At 41.8% G+C, this 23625-nt stretch overlaps 1 protein-coding gene across 1 annotated transcript in view; it reads right to left on the bottom strand.

The window, feature by feature from the left end:
* The window catches only part of Esr1 (estrogen receptor 1), a 352705-nt gene extending 330690 nt beyond the window's left edge, over positions 1–22015 (bottom strand). The window contains exon 1 of the mRNA XM_028764359.1: positions 21897–22015. The gene's annotated coding sequence lies outside the window, so the exon portion shown is untranslated. The remainder of the gene's footprint in view (positions 1–21896) is intronic.
* Positions 22016–23625: the final 1610 nt, after the last annotated feature.

The raw sequence follows: 23625 nt of genomic DNA, 5'->3' as shown, positions 1-23625 counted from the left end.
GAAGAAGAAGAAGAAGAAGAAGAAGAAGAAGAAGAAGAAGAAGAAGATCATACCACAAAGCCATCAAATCATTGGAAGTCGGGACAAATATTTATGCTTATATAGTCATAAATCAAATAGTTTGAGCCAAAAGTATCAATAATTATCACAAATGTTGGTATCAGGTTTAATAGATGCGGGCTAGATAGGTAGGTGGTTTAGCTTAGAGACATGTGACTGCTTGGTTTAGCTTAGAGACAGTGTGACTGCTTGGTGATCTTGAGGCCCTGGATTCAAGGCCCCTATGCAAAACAAAAAGCAAAACCTAATAGCCATTAAAAGTCCTTATAAGAAAATCATATATCCCAAGCCTGACAAGAGAAAAAATAAGTAAATGACTAAAGAAAAAAATTTGAAAACAAATGCCTATGCATGTTAATTCTTCAGAGCAAAGGTGGCACATTTTGTATGTGATGTTTAAATACACTATTCATATAGAGGGGAAAAAAGGTTGAATCTTCCAACTTTAAATAGAAATTAAACCCATGTGTAAAAATATATTAAGATGTTATGAATTGGGAAAGGAGAAAATATTCTAAAATGTTAAGATTAGGAAAAGAGAAAGTAGAAACTTTAGGGACTTTTTTTTTTAATGAAAACAGAATTTTTCAAAACAGGACAAGACAGAACCCTCAGGTACAAAGACAGATTTTACTTTATCAATGATGTTTTTAGCACTGGGGTTATCAATCATTGTTGCAGCACTTCCCTGGCATCTGTGTGGCTCTGGATAATAAAATACCATAACAGTAAAAATAATAAAATTTCTTTTTGTTGTATAAAATTATAATAAGAAGGCAAAATATAAATTATTGATATAGAAAGATAATCAGCAACTAATGTGAAAATATCTACAGAAAAAAAATGTTTTAGCACTTTCCCAGAGGGAATTGGAAATGAAAACTTCATGCTATAATAATGGTTCATACTTCTCAGAATATCTCTTATCGGAAAGAAAACACACTAAGTGTTGAACTCTGATAATAAGAAGATAAATAAGGATAGCTCTTATAGAAAACAATGGAAAGTTGTCCCAATGTTTTCTTATAGAAAATAATGGAAAGTTGAATTGTCATATGCTTAGCAATTGCACAACTGGGTATTTATAAAAAGAAAATTATGTCAACATGTCAAAGAAATTTTGCACCTCTGCGTTTATTGAGTCATTCGCACAACGGCCAACACAGGAATTCAATCTTTCTTTAAAAGTCTACCAATAGATTAGTAGATAGAGAAAATTTCATTTATGTATCCAATAGAATACTTTTCAGCCTTAAAGAAAGCAATCTTGCCTTTTGTAAAAATGAAGATAAGTTTACACGTCTAAGGGAAATAAGCTAAACATAGCTAAAAATGTTGACTTCAGAGATGAAGAGACTAAATCGTCAGTGATTATTTATCTGCAGGTGAGGAAGTGAGGGGGTGAGGAGCTGTAGGGAATGCTGGAAAGAATACAAAGTTTCACTCAGGGAAAACAGGTTCAGGAGACTCACCTCACAGAATAGGGACTTTATTTAATAGCATTACTCTTGGACCAGGGAGAGGAATCGGCAGTTCAGGGCGCTAATCAGAGCCAGAGGAGCTGAGTTCATATCCCTAGCCATGCTGGACAGCACACAACCGTCTGTAATTCCAGCTCCAGGGGATCTGGTGCCCCCTTCTGGCTTCCATTGGAAGCTGCTCTGATGTGTACATAACCACAGAGATATATGACATGACATGCATACTCTTTCTCTCTCTCTCTCTCTCTCTCTCTCTCTCTCTCTCTCTCTCTCTCTCTCTCACACACACACACACACACACACACACACACACACACCTGCATAATTAAAACAATAAATCTTAAATAAAACATCAAGTGATTATTTCAAGAAGTTGCCTAGTTTGTTATCTTGTGTCCTTACGTATTCAGCAAAAAATAACAATGACATAATAATATATTCACAGAAAATACTAAGAAACACAATCACAAGACTGAAAACTTTGTGAGACAATGCATATATTAATTAGCTGTTTTTATCTCACAGTCTATATATATTTTAAGACATGGAGGGAAGGAGACAGATGATATAAACACATAACACATGAAATTTTAAAAATAAATTTAATAGATAATAAATTTAATAAATGAAACTAAAATGCAATTTAAAGACATGAAGCTTCCTGTTATAAATACAAGTTTGCCTGATAGGTTAAATGCATATGCAGATACATGCAAACATATGCAAATAACATCAGTTATTGAGAATTGTATATTGCAGAATACACAGCCTTGGTGTATCTACTCATCCAGCAAGCTGAGCAGACCTACTCGAACCTCTGATGTCCTAGAATCTCAGCTGGATGCAGTGAAGACACAGACGTCAGAGGCTTATCAATTTACTCTTCCCCCGCCCCTCTTCTAATATCTCAACACCCATAATCAGCTTGAAGAAGTTAATGAAGAGTCGGCGCCCCTATTTCCTGGGCTTGGGGACTGAGGTGGTTAATATTGGGCTGTCTTTCTAGGGGAAAGTAGTGGTTTTATTGGAACAGGGATGAATAGCTAGGATTTATTGCATAGCCATAACCTATTGGTAGAAATCTATATAATTGTTATTAAGCTAAAGTTATAATTTCTTAAATGGTGAAAATTTTACTTTGATTTCAAATTTAAGGTTTTCATTGGTACGAGTTTCTTATTGATATAGAAGTGAGATTAATATTGTTACTCTCATAGGCATTGTGCCTATATAACACATTTAGGAATACAAGCCTTAGACCCAGTCCTTCTTTAACTTTTTTAACTGATTTGAGATGGTTAGCCTGTGAGTTAAGGGCCTATAGCAAATTCATGGCTCTGAGTTTACTGTTAGGGTGTTTTCTCTATTTTATTTAGAAATAGCTGAGAGGAGTTAACAGACAACAGTCCAGATTGCCTCACATGGATAGTTGGTTTTCAAAACGTCAGAAGCCCACAAAATTGACGTTACAAACATTTCTGTATTAAGGTTCATTTTGATTAGAGACCTGTCTGCTCCTGACAGCTTCCTGTCTTGGAGTCTAAGAAGAAATTGAGTATCTTTCGAGTTACTCCAGTTGTGGTGAGACAGCCAATAGGCAAGAATTGCCTCTTTTCATCTACAGACAAATTACTGTCCTGAAAAGGACACACTTGTAGAATAGTTGACTGATTATATCTACCAAGACAGAGTAATCAGCCCTTAATAATTCTGTCTGTCAGGTGATCCTGGGCCAGAAGGCTGAAGTTCGGAGGCTCCAATGTTTTGTAGTATAGGGACTGTCCAGGTGTTCAGCGATCTCTATAAATTGGCTAAGTTTTAGAAGCTATGCTTTGTGCTTCCCATAATTTCAGTTAATTCAGTCATTCAGTATTTCTGACAGGGTTGAAGACTTATAGTCTCAAAGCCAATCCCAGCTATTTACTTTGAGAGAAAAGATCTGAGAGGATGGTTTTCAGCTGACATTCATTCTAAAGCCAAGAAAAAAAGCCATGTTCAGAACTACGTCTTTTAGTTAGGAGAGATGACAGAGGTTCTGGTTAGTCAACAAAATGTTGGACTGGGTATTAGTTCTATCTTGTACCTTACTAATACAAATTGGTATAGCTATGCTGTAATTGTATTTTGAGAGAAAAGATTTATTTTAACAGGAAGGGTGATATGTAGGAGGAGCTAAGGTAGGAGGAGTAAGAAGAGGGAGAGAAGGAGTAAGGAGAGGAAGAGGAGGAGAGGAGGAGCTAGGAGGGGGGAGGGGAACATGGAGGCGGATGTTCAAGTGTCTCCGCCAGTCAAAGATAGTTGGTCTATCTAGGTTGGGTATTGGGTTACACTTCTGATTGTATGAGCATCTTGTTATTGGGCATTACCAAACTTATAAAGCCTTTGATTAGCATTTTTTAAAAAGTTACTATTAATAAAAAGTTTTAAAAAGAAGAAGAAGAAAGGGAAGGAACATTCCATATTTTAAAAACAAGACACAAAGCTTCATGTTATGAATACAAGTTTATGTGATCGTTTAAATGCATATGCAAATAATTCAAACATATGCAGATACCAGCAGTAAATCAGTAAGAAAGACTATATGGGGGAGAAGTGGGTCAAGGATGCACGCGTCAGTTACAGAACAGTAGTGTATAAGCGTATCAGCTCCACTGAGTAAACACTACAAAAATGTGCACTAGTAACACTCACTAGACTATCAAAAATTATAGTGAAAAAAGAAAAATTCTAGAGTTTGGTTGGGGTGTTTTGTGTGTTTGTTTAGGTAAGGAAAGTGCTCGTGGGAATGTAAAGAAAATTATACTCTCAAATATTCCTAGTGGATTTACTATAGTATTTTTAGAAATTAAAATTGAAAAAAAAAACATTAAATTTTAAAAACACATACAAACACTTCAAAACAGCAGTCCTATATCTGGGAATTTACCATGAAACTAAACCACCAACAGTTAAGAAGTGTCTGGGGATATTTGTAGTGAACGTATTATTTTTAAAGAGAAAGGAAAATTGCAAGACAAAACAAACTGCCTTCTACACATTTATTCTCATGCCCCTAGATTAGGGCTGCTCTCAGCCATAGACCGAGAGGTTTCTTTGCCGTGGGCAGCAGTCAGTGTGGAGACTCGTAACAGCCTGAAGTGCGGAGAGAATACTAACTGTAGGTGCTCAGCACTGATGGGATAGGTTCAGGGAACTTGAATAAAGAGGTTGTGTAAAGGCCGAAACGCGAAATGCAGAGAGGATTGTTCTACAATGTTGTCTTCAGAGCAGAGCTTAACCTCAGCACTCGTAACTTAGCAACAGCTGTAGTTGGTTACCTGCACAAAACCTGCACAAGAGCAAGCCACTCAACACACCAGCAAGAATAGAGGAGGGACTCATGAGGCCTAGCCCTTAGCTGAGGAGCTGGTGGCAAATGCTGGCTCCTGGAGAAAGTGGGGGGATGGTCCTTTTTGTTTTGCTTTTTGCTTTTTGCTTTTTTGAGACAGAGTCTTTCTGTGTAGCCCTGACTGTCCTGGAACTCGCTCTGTAGACCAGGCTGGCCTGAAGTCCACAGAGATCCTCCTGCTTCTGCCACTCGAGTGCTGGGATAGAAAGCATGTGCCTCCACTGTAAGGAGAGTTCCTTTTCCTCAGGGGTGCTGCCACTGATTGTCCATACTCCACAGGAAAACGCCACACCCATGCTCATGTGGGCTGTATTGATCAGATCAGACTCCATGGGTTACACTAAACAGGAAGAGGACATGAAGGTAGGAGAGAAACCTGTCGAGGGGCTCCAGGGAAAGTGCCAAAAGGACCAGAGAGTAGATGTGATCATTACAATCAAAGAGAGAGAAAAATATATATATATATGGAATTTAAAAAGAATAAATTTAATATGCAAGAATAAAAAAATGAAACAAATACAAAAAGAAAAAAAGACTGCAGCATAACAGAAAACATGCATGGCACAGAAACAAACAAAATATAAAGACTGAAATTCTGTACACTGTAACAACAGTGTAATTGGTTAATATCATGTATCATGCACGGGTAATATAGCTAAATAAAGTAGAGATTTTATTTCTAGGTGGGATTATGAAGAGTTTTTGCTTGAAATTTTTCTAAGTGTTTAACTAGTTGCATATGTGTGGGTTTATATGTGCGTTTGTGTGCATCGGTGCAGTGCCTATGGACGCCAGAAGAGGGCGTCAGATCCTCTGGAGCTAAAATAGGCAGTTGTGGGCAGATCCGAGTAGGAAGCAAAGCGAGACCTCTGAAAGAACACGCTCTGACCTCGCAGCAACACTTTGAATTTTTTTAAATGAGTCTCTGCAGTGTGATAATTTTCTGAAAGAAAGTGGGGGGTGGGGGGGAAGCCTAGCAATATCCCTGAAAAATGCTTTTTTAAAGTTTCCCTTTTGATATTGTATTTTTTTGCTTTTAAGGATTACTTTCAAGAAGTAAGATACAGATGTAGACAGTCAAGCTTGTGAAAATACATAAGCAAGCAAACAAATTCTACTGTGAGGTAAGTTTACAGAATACAACATAATCTCAGTGTGCACAACATGGCCCTGTGTCTGCATGCACTCATGTTACAGGTATGTTGCATATCTATATGTTTTCTATGTCACATGTAAAAATTAAAATCGTGTTGTATCTTAGAGTTTCATTAGCTTATTTTATTAACACACTGTCTAAACATGAGAGCATTATTATGTTATTCAGTATGCATAATGTAAATATATACCTATCTATACATATTATGAAGAAAGGGCTAAAATAAAATATACTAAAGTTTTTGTGATTATCTGTGGCTGGTGAGAATATAGGCAAGTTCCATTCTTTTTCCTAAACTGGCTCCACGTAACCAGGATCCTACAGTCAGAAAAGCGTAATAATCACTTCTAAATAGGGGGGCTGAGAAAAGCAGTGATTTCATTGGTCAGAGGCGCCACCTTCCCCTGATGCTCCTTCAACCTGAGAGAATAGTACCAGGCCTCTGGGTCACTTGTACAGTGTATCTCAGGCCAGTAAACACAAGTGGAGGAAGCCCATCGTTCCCCAGGCTGCCACGGCTCCTGCAGAGCCCAGCACAAAGCGTTGCATTCGGAGGCTGAACCTGTAGGCAGCTCTCAGAGGGGTCCCCGGACCGACGTGATCTAAAACTAGCAACGCCTTTTCTCATCATTTGTCACACGTCCGGTGGCACAAGTTCTTACAGTGTAAGTGAGGACTCTGAACTGGAAGCTCTTGTGGTTCCTCCTGGGTCGGAAGGACTCCAGCTGAAGCACAGACAGAGCAGCAGTGTGGGAAGATAAACAAGCCTTTGGAAGGGACCCTGCGTGCTCTTGGGACAACCTGTAAACTCTGGCTCTTATCCCAGCAAATCTACCTGGACACGACGCCAGCGAAGTAAACAGCAGCTCCTCCAGGCCTGCACCTCTCTCCCACTCTTCCCTCAGAAGGACCTGGCTTCTTGGTTGATTCAATTAAAGGATTCTTGTCACATTTTTGCACTGCCCAGTGAAATTTAAAAGAGAAGATCACAGACAAGGGCATTACTTTAAGCGCAGTAGACAGCCTTCCCTGTTGCTGCGGTGATTCGGAAAAGTGTGTTCTGCATGTATGAATGAAGTACCTCAGAACACTATCCTGTAGAGACTTGCAATTCTCAAGTAGAAGCAAAATCTCATTGACCCTTTGCTGGACAAGAGCGCATTATGGTTTAGAGACGAAAGCGATGGCTGGAAGCTGTAGCAAGAAGGCAAAAGAGACAGAGCTATCCCCAGAAATGGTCTTAACAGAGCCCATCACAGAGCATCTGACTTTTTCTAGCATCATGGCATCTAAAGCTCCAGATGACTAAGACTTCCATTTGTATACACAGAGCTCCAGACTAGACAGAACATTCTGGCCTATATCTTATTGATGCCTACATGCCAGGTCAACAAAGTAGAAAACCAGTATATTCAACTGTGTGGTGCTGTTGCCTGAGCCAGAATAAATTACATAAACTAAAGTCAATCTTTAGTTCAATCAGTCATCATCAAAGCGCTCTTTGGTTCCCTGCTAGTGACAAATTAACAAAAGAAGCCTCTTGCCCTTGCCACCAGACATACAGGCAGGACTAGCAGGAACCATACCCGGAATACATTGTCTGGGTTTCAGTTTACTCAGGGACATGATCAGAGCCTGGGGAAAAAAAATCATGGCAAATATGTACCAGTAAGAATAGAAGTATACTTGCTAAGTGTCCCAAATGGAGAATTACAAGTCATAATGGCGGCTTGCTTGTTAGTGAAAAAGAATGCAAGGGTTGTTTTGTTTTGTTTTGTTTTGTTTTGTTTTGTTTTGTTTTGTTTTGCTTTGCTTTTTAGTTTTTTTGAGACAGAGTTTCTCTGTGTTGCCCTGGCTGTCCTGGAACTCATTCTGTAGACCAGGACGGCTTTGAACTCAGAAATCCACCTGCCTCTGCCTCCCAAGTGCTGGGATTAAAGGCGAGCACCACCACTGCCCGGCAGGAACACGAGATTTAATACCCCAGTCGGTTCTTGCCTCGTCGTGTGTGGTTTTCAATTTTGTGAGTCATCCTTCCCTCTGCAGCCCTTGTACACCTGAGTCATCTTCATCTTTAATTCCTATGTGTCCAGGACTTCCCTAAACAATGTGTTCCAGTAACCCGTGTCACAGTTCACTGGGAAGCAAAACTCAGCTACGGCCACAGTCAACCCTGGTCAAAGGGTTCCTTGGCTTCTCAGGTTTGAGACTAAATTCTGTGACACATTTTCACCAATATAAGAGAAGCTGGCATGGGATTGAATTTAATGAATGAAAATTCTAGGCAATGGTCTTTCTGCTAAGTAAAATGGGTAGACAATAGATATATGATACATGATAGATGGATGGATGGATAGACAGACAGATAGACAGACAGACAGACAGACAGATAAATAGAGATAGATAGATAGATAGATAGATAGATAGATAGATAGATAGATGGATGCAGACAGAAATATCGTGTATGTCAACTCAACTAAATATTTCCTATAGACAGGAAACTATACTCACGATGATGACCTGGGATAAACCTCATGAAGAAGGCTTCGACTCAGAGCCCAAATGGACAAGCTCTAAACCAGGAGAGGGGAAATCACAGAACTCTGCCCCACAGCAGAGAGACAGGAATGCAAATTCACCAGGAAATCTGAGGCCCCTCCTTTTAGATCAACTATAAGTACTTCCAGGGACAAGATTTTTCTTTTCCTCATAGTGTTTCTATTTCTTCCAGCAGACTAAGAATATTGTCTGCACTCGTAACCTAAACCCCATTTACAATGGCCAAGATCCTGCGGGTTCCTCCCAAGTTCAAACCTTGCCATGTACTTCATTCACAAGGAGGCATCTGCAGGAAATTACATGATCTCTCTGAAGCTTGAGTTTCTGTGCTGGCAATGCAGTACCCAGCCACTTATCTGAGAGCTGTGCAAAATGGCCAAGCAAGCTACTCTCTGCAAAGCACAGAGCACTAGGGAATCTTGTGATGGATGAATACTGTCGTGGTTGGGATATGAAGCACCCATCCAGGGCTCATAGTTTAAGGGCTTAGTCCCCAGTTGTGGCACTAGCTAGAGGTGGCTCTGTCCTCACTAGTGGACTAACTGATTGCTAGAGGCACAATGTAGTGGTTGCTGGGAAGTGGTGGGATTAGGATGTGGAGCCCATTGGAAGAAAGCTGGACACCTGCCTAGGAAGGATAAGCTTTGTCCCCCGCATCTTCCTGTATCTCTTCCTCTGCTTCCTTCATGCCTCATGATGAGCATCTCTGCTCCATTCCACCATCTTTGCCCTCTCTCTGCCTCAGCACCAGCATCCCACGGTAGGACAGAAGACTGCGATGTTTGAAACCATGAGCGTCACTGAAGTTCCCCTTCTTTAAAATAATTTTCTCTAGGAGTACTTGTCAACGTAGCAAAAGCCTGACTGTGATGTTAACTATTTGACAACTCAGTTCATCTAGCAAAGAGAAAAACAGGACTTTAAAGAACTTTCATATATATATATGAAACTGGCTTTTAAAAAGAGTGGAGAGGAAACAGACCTGAATGTGGGCTCTACACTCATGTATTGACACACACTGCAAGTGTTATTGTTCAGCCTTTCAGAACTTCTAGTTAAGAATAGAATTTAATATTAACAGCTAAATGAACTTGAGAGAGGGAGAGAGAAGCTCTTGGTTATTTTTTAGCCTCAACAAACACAAAAAGGGACGGTTCTGGTGACAGAACAAAGATGTCAGTTACTCAAGCACATGAGTTCAATGGTATCCTGAGTCCTGACAAGCTTCGGTTTGTTTGTTTGTTTGTTTTTGTTTGTTTGTTTGTTTTTGTTTTCAGACTTGTATCAAAATCCTAGCAACAGCCCCACTTTCTTGAATGAATCAATTCTGAATCCAGGTCTTCAAAAGTAGAAGAAGAAAAATAGAAGGCAACTCAGAGACTCCCACGCGCATAGAGACACACACAACTACAGGGCTGGGAAGATGGCTTTGTGGCTAAAGGCCTTGTCACACAAGACACGAGTTCCCATCTCCAGCACCCACAAAGGGTGCGTGCAGAGGTGTGTATGTGTCTACAATTCCAGCACTAAGAGGCAGAGGTGACCTGACCCCTGGAGCCTATTGGCCAGCCATCCTAGCCAATACAGTGAGCTTCATTTTCAGTGAGAGACTTCCTCTCAAAAAAACAAGGTGTCCTCCTCATGCATATGTATGGTACTGACACACACATATCCAGAGACATGTTCATAGGACACACATGAGGGAGAAGAGAAGAAGGGAGAAAGGAGGAAGAGAGGGGGAAGGGAAAGAGGGAAAGAAAGACAGGAGAGGGAAGGGAAGAGGGCCAGAGAGGAGAAAGAGGGGAGCAAGAGGAGAGGACAAGGAGAGAGGAAGAAAGGAGGAGGGAGAGGGGGAGAGGAAGGGGGAGGGGGAGGGAGAGAACTAGACTGAAAACAGTATGGTTCCATATCTCCCAGGCTGGCAACCTACCTTGCACAACCCCATCAAGATGAAGGACATAGGTGTTTGCCAAACCCTCCCCTTTGCCTTTTCTTCATCATCCTTTTCCCTGCTATCCAAAAGAGGAATCAAACCAGCTGCCAACACGGAGCTGGCAAATAGCTACAGGCGCTGTCTTCCTGGAAACGCCAACCGGCAGCCATCCCCACAACACCACAGAGATTCTCATGAGGGCAGACTCCTCATGGCGGGATTAGAACCATAACTGCCTAAATTCATGAGCCAGAGGAGCTGGGGGTGTGGGGGAGTGGGCAGGTGCTCCTAAACAGCCCTGGGTCGGCCATGTCCTTTGCAGGCAGGGGCTCAGAAAAGTCCCTGTGCCTGAGGACAGTTGATCACCTAGACCTTCTGAAGACTTGCCTGACAAGTCCCGCAGCAGTTCTGAGGATAGTGACTAAGCTCCGGCTTGGCAAAATCGTCTAATATTTTGACTAGTCACTGAGTAAAAGCTTTGCTAGAACCCTTCATTTCCTACACAGTTGGACAGACACAGTCTCAACAGAAGGTTTCCTGAAAGTGCTTCCCCCGAACTGCCCAGTTCCACAAGTAAGAAGCCGGCATGCTGGCTCTCAGTGGGATCAGGTTTAGTTCACTGGCAGAGCAGATTGGCAAGCAAGCCTGGGTCCACACCCCACCTCTCCCTTGCAGTTCAGGCAGGTTATATAAAAATAAACTTACATACTACTCTGTTGACTCAGATTTCCTGTGCTTCTGAACACTTTGAAGGTTAACATGATATTTACAAGCCAGAGAACTTTCTATATTTTATATCACATGGCCGGCTACTGGATTCGAAAGCTGCAAATAAACACAGCTGGTGGTGGGGACAGTGTGGCCTTTTGTAGTAACATAGACCTGGCTCTCCAAGAGGTTTGTGAACTGGTTCAAAAATGCTCTATGGAGGAAGTGAGAAATGGATTTGGAAGTCAGTAAGACATTTTCAGTTCTAACTTTTAAGTAAAACCCACTAGGAGTGGTGTCCACAATACATGTGAAGTGGCAGCCTGCTTCTATGGGGTACATTCTCTTACAAAGCTTCCTCTGTCCCTTTAAATAACTGCGTTCAGTGGAGAAGGTACTTAATTACTGAGAGGCCATTATTAGGTGGCAACAGGCAATATGTAACTCTGTCCCCCATTTTAGGGTTAAACATAAATTCGCATGTTGCTTCTTATCAACACCATTCAATTAGCAATAGAAGAAAAGGGTCGTAACATCGAAGAAGGGGATTTTTTACTTACTAGCAGCTATTGCAAAGCTGTGAGAGGAAAAACACAATTTAAAGGCTTTAAAAAACATTGAGGGTGGGGAATTTGTATTCAGGGCTGGCAGTCTGTATTGTAAGTAAGTCCGTGAGTCCCTGATAACAGGTAAAGACGTGAAGATGCTTCAGCCAAGCCTGGAGAGAGACGTGGCTCTGTGGTAGAGCAGCCTCCATGAGTATGCCAGACCCTGGATTTGATACCCATCTGGGAAGGAAAATTGTAGGGGAAGGGGTGTGAGGAAGAGAGAGAACAGGAGGGGGAAGGAGGGCGAGAAGAAAGAGGGGGAAAGGAAAAGAAGAGAGGGAAAGAGAGAAGGGGAAGATGTGGAGGGGAAGGGAAAGGGGGAGGGGAAGGGAGGGGCAGAGGGGATGAGGAGTGGAGAAAGAGGAAAGGAGGAGGAAGAGAGGGGAGGAGAGGGGAGAAGGGAAGGGGAGAAGTGGACAAAGGAGACTGAAAGAAAGCTCAACTACCCAGTGTCGTCAGTGGGGTGGGCGATTAAATCAGATTATATTCTTAATTTCAACTCAAGAAACATTTATGGAACGCTCATCAATATACATTGGAAAGTCATTCTCCAGACTCAGATACAATTAGGCTTTGTGTATCAAAGAAAAAGCCAAGAACCAAAAAGGAGAAAATAGCTTGCCCACACCTATTTCTCAGTAGTTCCACTGAGGTCAGCATCTGCATCCTTTCTGAGGAGCCAAGCTGAGATCTAATGCTAAGATACAAATTACATTGAGAGACGCTTGTACCTATGTCTCTCCAGCTGTCTTCTTCCTTTTGTCTTTCAACAGAGAGGAAGAAGGGATGTGGACAATATCAGATGACTGCTTTGTGAACCTGTTTTGAGCCCCTAGGTACATGAAGCAGGTGGTCTGAAATTGCTATGGTCTCAGTGTTCTGCAAACCAGCTCACATCAAATCCCTTGACCACACTCACAGAGTTATCACCCCGGGAGTAAAGTACCTGACTTACAAATGTAAGGCCCTGAGTTCTAGGCCCTAGAATCCACATAAAACAATCCATGGTTGCACCTGTCTTGTAATTGCAGAACAGGGGGGATGGAGAGAATGGGTCCCTGAGTGAAGTGACAGGCCAATGAGATATCCTGACTCAAAATCCAAAGTGACTAACCTGAGGAACCACAACTGGCTGTGTCCTCAGTGTCCATGTGAACATACATGCACACCTGAACAAGCATGCAGGGGCACACAGTCACTTAAGTAGCTTTGTTACTTTGTAATTTGTTCTTTTTCCCACCTTTTATTCCCCCATGCTTCACCCCATCACTAAATGAGAGAGAGAGAGAGAGAGAGAGAGAGAGAGAGAGAGAGAGAGAGAGAGAGAGAGAGAGATCCTTGAATTTAATTTCTTTTCTTTGATTTCTTCTTTGAGCCCAACTACTAACAAACTGCAGCCAAACCCCCCGAATGACCTAAAACTACAAATCCCACCTCTCAGGACCCTAGCCTTTATATAAACTCTGAAAACTTTCTGGAATTCCAAATGTCACGAAATGAAAGAAACTATCTGCAGCTAGCAAAACCACGCCTCGGCTAGAACACGGTCAGTGGCTGTGGTCAATCCAAAACAGCCCCACATCCCACACCTGAGGTTAAAACCAAAACACTTCATTACAATATTTCTGCCTTTCTTATAATATTTCTGGGTTGGGTTCTTTTGTGAAACCAAAAGTCCAAAAGTGTCACTACACACACACACACACACACACACACACACACACACACAAGTGGGATGGAAGAGATGGCTCAGTGGAGAAAGTATTTGCCATACAAGTGTAAACACTGGAGTTTATATCCCTAAACATACATGTCAGCCCACACATATGAGAATATAGAAACAAGAGCACACAAACACATGTAAAACCACAATCTGAGTAATACATAAGTGCTTCACCACTGATCTCACTAGTAACGTTGATCCTTGCACAGGCCAGGACCCACTGTATGAACTCAGGTTCCAGGGACACCTTCTATCTTTACCACTAGAATAAAAACCTCCTTGCCCACAGGATCTGAAAGCAAGCATTCATCCCCAGAGTGCTCCTGCTCCAGCCGTGCTTTATGGGTTTGCCCAACACATGACACTGTGAAAGAGCACGGGGGGGGGGGGACATAGCACCACCACCCCACACACAGCTCCTCACCTGAAAACTCCTGACCTTGCTGTGAACTTGGGCTTGCATTGTTACTTTATTTCAAGCGATTTCAAAGGCCCTTTTAGAAGTACTTCAGAAATATTTCGTTGATCATTCTTAAGTAAAATCCTTATTGATTAAATAATTCACTTAGTATACAATTTGCCTATTTGCATACTCCATGGCTGTTAAGAGTATCACAGTCACAGGCTTGGGAAGTTGTCACCAATTCCAATTTCAAAATATGTTAATCTGCTTATTTTTAACAGTCTCATACACGTCTGCAATGTATTATGATCACGTTCAGGAACCATTTCAAATTTCACCTGAGCTTCTGGGGGTTCAGATAGGGAATGGCCCACAGTTCTTTTTTTTTAAGTGTTGTGTCACTGTGAAAACGTACAGGTTACAACACGGTGGGAAATTTTTGCTTAACTTCCTAATCTCCATCTGTCTAATTAATTTATTTTTTAATTACAAGAAACAGTGGGTTTTTTTACAAAATTTTTTTCAAATTAAAGGAGAACATGTGAGATGGGTGGTGGTGACTGTGCACGACTTTAATCAAAGCGCTAGGGAGGCAAAGACAGTCGGGTCTCTGTGAGTTCAAGGCCAGCCTGGTCTACAAAGTAAGTTCCAAGAGAGCCAAGGCTATACAGAGAAACCTTGTCTTGAAAAATGAGAGAGAGGGAGAGGGGGGAAGGGAAAGAGAGAGAGAAGTCTACTGGAGAATGACTCCACACTGACAGGTTTACAATGAACAAGGGGTTGATGGCTGTAATTTTGGGTTGGGAAACACCTGCTCAAATTAAATAGTTTGTGGTTTCCGTATCCAACAGAAGAAAAAAAACACCATATTGATTCTGCCACTGTGTGTGTGTGTGTGTGTGTGTGTGTGTGTGTGTGTGTGTGTTAACTAAAGTAATTCAAACCCTATCCTGTAGGCTGATATTCTTCTTTCTTGTGTTCTACTAAAATTAAGATAATACAGACATATAAACTTGATGAACCCCAAGTGACAGGAAGCATCAGCCTTTTCAGTGGGGAACGTGTGTATGTTAGAGGGGAGAAAGTGAAAGAGAGCTTTCCCAGTTGTTCCCTCAGATGGTACGGGCTTCCTCCACCACGTCTACCCATGCCTGTAAGAGAGTGAAAACCACACCCTGGAGATACTCAGAGTTAGACACAATCACAGATGATACTGATATGGAGAATATTTGCACGAGCATGCAACTACCTTAGAAATAAACTTTGTTTCTTCCCTAGTGTTTTAGACTGGTTCCAAATAACTATGCAAAGCCAGCATTTGGCTGCTCTCAGCAGAGCTGGACTGTGGACGTTGACCAAGTTGCCTGGTATCCTTTACCCCACTTCAGTCCACGTTTTTTTTTTTCCCTCCACGGCAACTTTCTGGTTATGCATTATCGGGTTTGGCCGTCTCTCTTGCCTGCTCAACCCTCTGCTTGACTTGTTGCTGGGTAGGCTTGACCTAAGAGAATGTGTGAGGAAAGAGCCAGAATTTCCCTTTGATGTCTTAGAACTCAGGATTCCATTATATAATCTGCCATAAATCCTGGCAGTCAGGACTGACACCAGCTTCCCAAGTTACCAGAATACGACATTCCCTGCTTGATTCATTGTGAATTCTGACATGACTTAATTAATATGAACTCAAGGCCTCAGCTTGCCAGCGATAAGAGACGCTTCTGATTTGCCTTCTTTGTAGCTTTAAGGGTTTCCTTGATTAATTTTCTTCTCCTGAAATCTAAGCCTCACATGCTAAGTGTTCTGACTGGCTCTTTGCTTGAAGGTTTGACCTCACAGATATTTCCTTGTGGTTACATAAAATACCTCTCCTCTGAGAATAGGTTTGATAAATTAAAAAGAAAAAAAAAGGTAATAAATTTTGAACTGGAGAACTGGATGAAGAAGTCAAATGCAGGCTGTTAGCCACACTTTTCTACTTCTACGACCTGCCCGGCATGTTCAAGTCTCAAATATAAATGGTGGTGGACGATAGCATTCCCTATGAACAAATTAAGGCCTTGGAAACAGCCCCACCCCCACCCCAGCCTTCTTCTGTATAACAACATAAATCTCTCTCCTTGCTCAACATATGAACAAGGCTTCCCACAAGGAGAAAATTGGCACATTTAAATGTCCTTTCTACTCTAAGTCACTGGACTCAGCTCCAAATAATCTACTCTAGACACTGTGGAAGGAGTGAGATGGAGTGAGTCCAGACAGTGAGAAGGAAGGAGATTGAGGGCCTGTCTCATCCTAACACAAATAATTTGTGAACTGTTCTCAGTGATTAATACTCAGCACTTGAACCCTGCTTATGCAACAGGAGCACTACAGTGAGCGGACTCTTGGTTTCTGGTTTTTGCTTTTCCTAGAAAACAGTTTTCTATGAATCTTCTTTTTGCTTTGGTTGCATACTAGATTTGAAGCAGCCCTTCGCTTGGTTGGTGAGGTTTGAAAATGGACCAGAGGGAAGGACACCAAAGCAACAAGAGCAATGTCCCTCCAGACAGAGAGACACCCTGTCACCCTCTCCCTGTACCTCTTTGCTCAAAACAGAAAAGCCAGGCATCAGCTGCCATGGGACACTCACAGCATGGGACTCATTGTAACTGAAATTAGATTACTGAATGTAGCTGTCACCCTAACCTTTTATAGTACATTATTTCTTTAAAGGACAAGAAAAAAGAGAAAGGGAAACAGCACAGTCTCCTTCCACCCCTCCTCTTTGGCCCTCAAGTCACTGGACTCAGCTCCAAATAATCTGAAGCATTTCAGTAGTGGCAGGAGATGTAGCAGGCTCCCTTCCCTAAGAGAGCCTCCCACGACATCAGCCATCTTGTACCCCCAGGCAAGGGGGTATATATGCTAATGTCTCAATTCCCTATTCCAAATGAAGGTTGCTGAGGACAGGAGGTACGGAGGCATGATTTGGTACCAATCCTGGGATCATACCCAGTGTGCCATGCCTTCACCCATTTGCTAGGGAATTAGGCCTCCAAAGTCAAAGATTTGCTTAACTACTCTGTGTAAAGTACATGTTTGGGTACATGTTTGACAAGTATGGAAAATTACAATAATTGCAGCAGTATCTACATCATATGAATTTTCTTATGAATTCTATCCAAATACAATTATTTTGCCATAAAAATATCCCAGGGAGAAAACATTTTGCACATAATAAAGTGTGCTGTTTAGTCCCTAACGATCCCTGAATGGAACTTTCTAGCACCTGTTTGGCGGTTAGTGGCTAGACCCATCCTTCAATTATGAAGATAGCAAAATACCCAGAATGCATGTGTCTGTCTGTCTGTCTGTCTGTCTGTCTGTCTGTTCATTACTGAAAACTAACCACAGGACCCTGCATGTTCCAAACACACCCTCTACTACTGAGCTACATCCCTCACCCTCTCCTAATTTACTCTTTTGAGAAGGAGATTACCAAATTTCAAAGCTGATGTTGAACTCACTGTATGACCCCTGTAGACCTTCCACTAGTGATCCTCCTGCCTCAGCCCCCTGAGTAGCTGGGATTGAAGGCTTGCACCACCAGGCTCACTTTACAGTAATATCTTTTGACTCCCATCCCATGGCCATTTTTGAGACAAAGTCTTTTCGCCCCCATAAATAATCATAATTCAAAAAGCGAGTCCTTAAAAGATTTGCTAAATTGCCCAGTTTAAGTTGTTCGCTTTAAATTAGCAGTTCACCTCTCCTGAGCTAGTCCAATCATCTCCAAATTGATGTCCTCACTCTTCAACTAGAAACCTCAGTCTACACAGTGACTCTGAAGAGAAGGCCTCATTTCATTGCAACCTCAACCTCTTTAATGCCCCCACTATGAAGTCCCAGGTCCTTAAGGTGACATCTAACTTCACAGGCTTAATTGGCTGCTAACACGTCCCTGCATACTTCCTACTTATCTTCCTGTCAGACCAACTCCTGATTCCCCAAGGTGATTGTCCCTTACCTTGGATTAGCATCTTCTACCCCCTAACATCTTCCCAGGGCAACATACCCATCCTTCTAGGTCAAGGCCAAGTGTCATTTCCTGTCCCAAACTCCCCCGTACCGATCAGCAGTAACTTCTCTGTGTGCTCCCATATCATGGAGCTCATCTCTACGAATGCACACATTACTTTCTATTCAGTTACTATATGTCATAGTTATTCCATAGTGATGATGCATCATATTATGTGCCCAGCTCTCCACTTTTGATAATTTAAAAATAGTCATCTAGAACACAAAGAATGCATTATGTTCAAACACATCCATTGAATATCTAACATGGATAGGTACCATGCTCTTCCCAGAATACCACAATGCAACCCTGAGCAAAGCCCACTGTTGGCACCAAGGGTGCTTCCAATAGGGTCTGCAGCAGACCCTTTAGAACGGAGCTTAATGAGCCACAGTAGAGCTTTGCAGTGTGCTCGATCTTGAACGAACTTAAGAATTTAATAAGTAAGTCAAATAGAACTATACTCTTTTCTGAATAAACTTGATGCCAAAGTATCCAGTAGCAAGATTTCATGCAAATGGGATTCCCAAAGTCTCAGATGTTGCATAGCTTTATACAAAAAAGATGCAGAAATGGATTATTGGCTACACAATGGGACCGGCTTTACTAAGTTCCCTTTCTTTGTAAGGTTTTATAATCAAGCAAATCCTAATGAATGACTGATTGTAGCAAATAAAAATCAGAGTTCAAAGGAGGAATGCCATCCTGCAGACTTAAAATTCCTTGTGGACTTCTTTATCACAACTATCAAACTAAATATCCCAGTGAGACTACTTAAGTGAACAGCAGAGGTAGGTGGAATCTCAAACATGTAGGCCCCCATTGCAGAAGGACCAGGGTGGCTCTTCTGAAGCAAGTGTGGAAGGAGAGCCATTTAGAGAGTTCAACTGATAGCCACCTAACAAGTAAATGCTCCGGCAAGTACCAAGGAACAAGAAATCTTTAAAAAAGAAAACCTGGAATGCCACTCCAGAGGACAGTTACCAGGGCCACCAACCACTTAGCAAATTGACTAACCTTGTACGACTTGAGGTTTCCCCCAGGCTTGTCATCTCCTTTCCACCCACCTCATCTCCTTGTGATGAACAGTAACAAAAAGGTCATGTGGTTGTCTTCATGACCACTGTGCCCCATTCACGTCCACTCTCCGCAGAGAGATGCCGCCCACACCCTCCAAAGAATTGAGAATTGTTGAGTTTAAGTGAGAGGCTAAAGCCAGATTACACTCCTGAAAACTGTAGTGGAGAAAATGGAGTGACAGCTGTGTCACCAACAAGACTCTTGATATTTTTGGCACTGGAAAAAATAGGACTTCACCTACATCTCATCTCACACCAGAGAATATCTCCCAAGTGTGACACATTGACACCTCAAAGAAGAGATGACAGACTTCTCCCAACATCTCATTGCCAGTCCCATCTCTCATGCAAGCTTCATCACATGCTTGGAGGCTGTCTCTATGCACACACTTCCATCTACACACACACACCACACACACGAAAGAGTCATAGCATTCATTGATGCATGCGGTTTTGCTAACCCGAACCCAGGCTGATCTAGAAAAAGACTATTGAAATGTTGGTAAAGAAACAAAAAATCACTGTTATCATAACCATCTTTAGCAAAAGCTACCTGTAAAGTGCTAACCTTTAAAAAGAACATCTAGGGGTCCAGTGAGACAGCTTAGTTGTAAAGTGCTTGCTGGGCAAGCCTGGCTACCTAAGTTCAATTCCCAGAGCCAGTGAGAAGATGGGAGAGACGTGACCCCACAAAGTGTAGTCTGACCTCCACATGTTTGCTGTGGAACACACATGCATCATGTATGTGCACATACACGCATGAAGTGCACACACACACAAATAAATACTTTGCTAGGCCCTTTGCAGGGGTCTCATAGGTGGTATCTCTTTCTCAGTAAACAACACCCCATCAACCCAGGCAGAGGCGGATGAACAGGACCACACCTCCTATGTGTTTTAGCAGAGTAAAGGCATGGTGTTCTCTCTTGTCTGTTTTTCTCTACAGCCTCCCTGTACCCATGGAACAAACTGCAGCTCAACCATGGTCTCATCTTAAGCAGGCATCTGACCAACTGGACCAAAAATACAGAGACATACTGAGACAGGGCAGAGATAACTACCAGTGTAAGCAGGCCCAGCAAGTACCTCGTGGAATGCCTGTAGAGCATAGGAATTTATGTATCTGAGAATGACGGGAGGTAGGTGGTTCTGAGTCCTAAACTGAATGAAAGGCAGAGATCATTGAAGGAAAGGAGAATTGTCTGACTTTGTCACTGTTGCAAATTTAATACTCTGGGGCTTTATTCTCTTCCTCTACTGTCATGAGCAACAAAACTGAACAACTCCTTTCAAGCATCAAAATAGCACCTCCCACTCATGAATATAACCCTGGCACACACATTCAATATTTTGCCAATTTTTCTATATGCCCTGTCTCTCATCTCTATGTCAGTGTTATTTCTAATTTCTATGACAAAAATCCACCAATCGCTACAAGACTGGACCCAACCTCTACAGAATTATATCTAGGTAGGGCCTTGAATGGGCCTTCTCTGGATATTAACAAAATGAGGGCAAACATTTGCGTCCCCCACCCCACTTTTTTGAGAAACAGGACAAGAATTTTAGTGACTACAGATAGGTGCTGACCCCAAGATCACAGAAGTTCCTAGCCTACTGGCATTTTTAAAAATAAGTTCAAACACTTTTAATTGGTACCCCAACATCTGCTCTCTCTGTATATATTATTGTCTTTCAAATTCAAAACCAAATACATTTCCCATCATCCTCGTGGGTGTGGAGGTGCTTTGTAAATCTATTAGATTTGGCCCAAGAAGCTAATTTTAAAACATCTGGCACACTTGAGTGGTACTTCATTTCACGATTGAACATTATCTTAATAAAAGCCAACCCTTATATTAGACTTTAAAAAAAACTTAAAATAAATTTCAACCAGTTAGGCTTTTCTGGGCAAGTCAGAGAGAACAAACACTGGCAACTTCTTGGTCAAGCATGAGGCTTTCCACTACAGGAAACGGGTGGCTTTCCTGTGGCCAAAACGAAAGTATCCTTTTCTGCCTTTTGTAGCTACCACGTCACGGACGAGGGGCACACGCTCTGTGGCACCGTCCTTAACTCGCACAACACCCTGTCTCAAAAAAGAAAAAAAGAAAAAGAAGAAGAAGCAGTCACCCATGGTTATTCTCAGGTTAGAGAGAACCAACCCCACAGCACTCAGAACTCGCCTACAACTGTGAGGTAACTCCAAGACAAGATGCATTACTAGATTGCGTAGCTTTTCAGAAAACTTCGTCTGCCTTCAGGAAACAAATGATGGCTTATTCCAGTCGCTTAGATCACGCTCACATAAGTCACGGCACCGAAGATTAAGAAACGAGGTCGCGTTGAGACAAGTACAAAGTAAAGTCCGAGCAGGACCTTTTTTAAACTCGTACAGGTTTCAACCATACAGAATCCCGTAGCTCGACCTGGGACCAATAAAGAGACGCGATCTGAGACAGGCAGAGAGCCTGTCAGTGCTGCACTAAGAGCTGATAACTGTGTCTGACTCAGCTGAATATAGCTCCCGGAGTGAATTTCCATGGGACCAAGGTCAGGTTTAACATGATAACGTTTGCCAGAAACTTTATAAAATATCCCTGGAGCAGTGAGCGAGAGAAAAATGGGCATATTTTCACAGAAGTGAACTCTGAGACTCCAGCCTGATTGCACACAGTAGCACATTATAGCCAAAGGGGGCGGGGGGGGGACTGTAAAGAAATGGAGAGAAACAGAAGTACCTGCTTGAGAAGAATGTCGCCCAGAGACTGCCTTCTTATGCTAGACAGTGGCAGAGGAGGGGGCATTGGCCTCTCCTGGCGTCACAGGGCTGCGGAGCATGGAGCCTTGTGTTTTCGGTTTTGGTAGAATCCGTTCGGAGGCTGTTATGACCATGAAATTAGGAAATGCAGAGACTCAGAAGCAAAGAGCTAGCACCACCACTTGACTGGGATTGGAAACTCTGCACCGGATAATAGGGGAGGGGGTGGCCTTTCTCTCTCCAGCCAGGCCTGATTCCAACTTTCTCAGCGGTTGCCTACAGATAGATGTTTGCAGAGGGACAAGCCTCTGGGTGAAGCTAGCTATGACTTTTTTTTTTAAGGTGATCCAACCCATTTTCTCTTTCCTTGCAATAAAGTGCAAAGTCTAGACAAGCATGTTGACTTGGAAAAATAAAGTAAGAAAGCGTTCTTTCTGACACAGATTTTTTTCCTCACCCAAAATTAGCTAAGAAGGGGAGTAAGGGTGTTTCTAAGGTGAGCACTTCTCATAGTTTCTCTTTCACTCACTGACCAAACTAGCTAAGCCAGCGAGCAGTTCAGCAGTTCTTGTCAGTGATTAATGAGGCTCCTGATTTTGGAAACCTACACCAGCTTAGCCTGAGCTGATTCTGAAATCCTTCAGGTATATGAGCTTTCTATAAACTGCTTGACATTTCCTGCTGTGATTTACAAGTCCTGTTTGCTTTGGGGCTTTAATCTTGTGTTTTGTTTTGTTTTGTTTTGTTTTGTTTTGTTTTGTTTTGTTTTGTTTTGTTTTGTTTTGTTTTGTTGAGACTAGGTCTCACTCTGCAGTTCAGACTGGTCTTAAAACTCTTAGGATTCTTCCTGCCTCAGTCTTCCAAGTGCTAAAATTACAGGTGTAAGCCAACATGACTGGCTTTTTAAAAAGCTTATTTTGTTTGTTTTTCTTTTTTTAAAAAAACTCAGAGACAGAAGTGCTGAAGTAATAATATGAGATTGGAAATATTTTAAATTTATTTTCCTTTTTTTGGTACTAGGGATAGACACAAAACTTTGATGTGCTGACCAAACACATTACCTCTGATCCACAGACCCCTAATCTTTTTAGACCTTTTGAAATTTTAATAGCTCATAAAATCTGTTGTGTTTTATGTAACATGTGCTTTAAATGCTGGGTTGTTGTTTTAATGTCTTAGTTTTTCTTTTTTCTTTTCCCATTCTATAAGTCTGAGAAAGAACACTTTTCTAGAGGTAAGAATGTTAATAGGCAAAAGACCAGAAGAGACCCCTCTGGCCACTGTCTCGATCCCTATGCATGCACACTGCATCTCAGAATTGGCTGAGAGGAGAAAAGATGTGAAGTGTCTCGTGACTGATGATCTACACATTCTTTATGATAAGTTGTCTTAATTGTCTTCAGTTTTCTATACCCTAGGATTTAATAAGTTGTCTTAATTGTCTTCAGTTTTCTACACCCTAGAATTTGGCCCCAAAGTAATTCAGATACACAAATGTGTCTGAATTTAACTCCCCCAGACTTCATAGCGTAAGATGTATTTTAGTTAGTATTTTAGCTATCTGAAATGTTTTATTTCAAATTAATGAACGTTAAACTTAATACGACTCATTTATGGGAAGGAATAATCACCTAGCTTAAGCATGTCAGAGACGGCTCCAGCTTTGTTTTTATTATGATTTCCTGTGAAAGGCAAGTGAGTCAACAAAA

This window comes from Grammomys surdaster, unplaced genomic scaffold (assembly GCF_004785775.1).
Source record: "Grammomys surdaster isolate TR1022 unplaced genomic scaffold, NIH_TR_1.0 143, whole genome shotgun sequence".
In the NCBI taxonomy this organism is placed as follows: domain Eukaryota; kingdom Metazoa; phylum Chordata; class Mammalia; order Rodentia; family Muridae; genus Grammomys; species Grammomys surdaster.
This window is presented reverse-complemented; position numbering and strand designations above follow the sequence as displayed.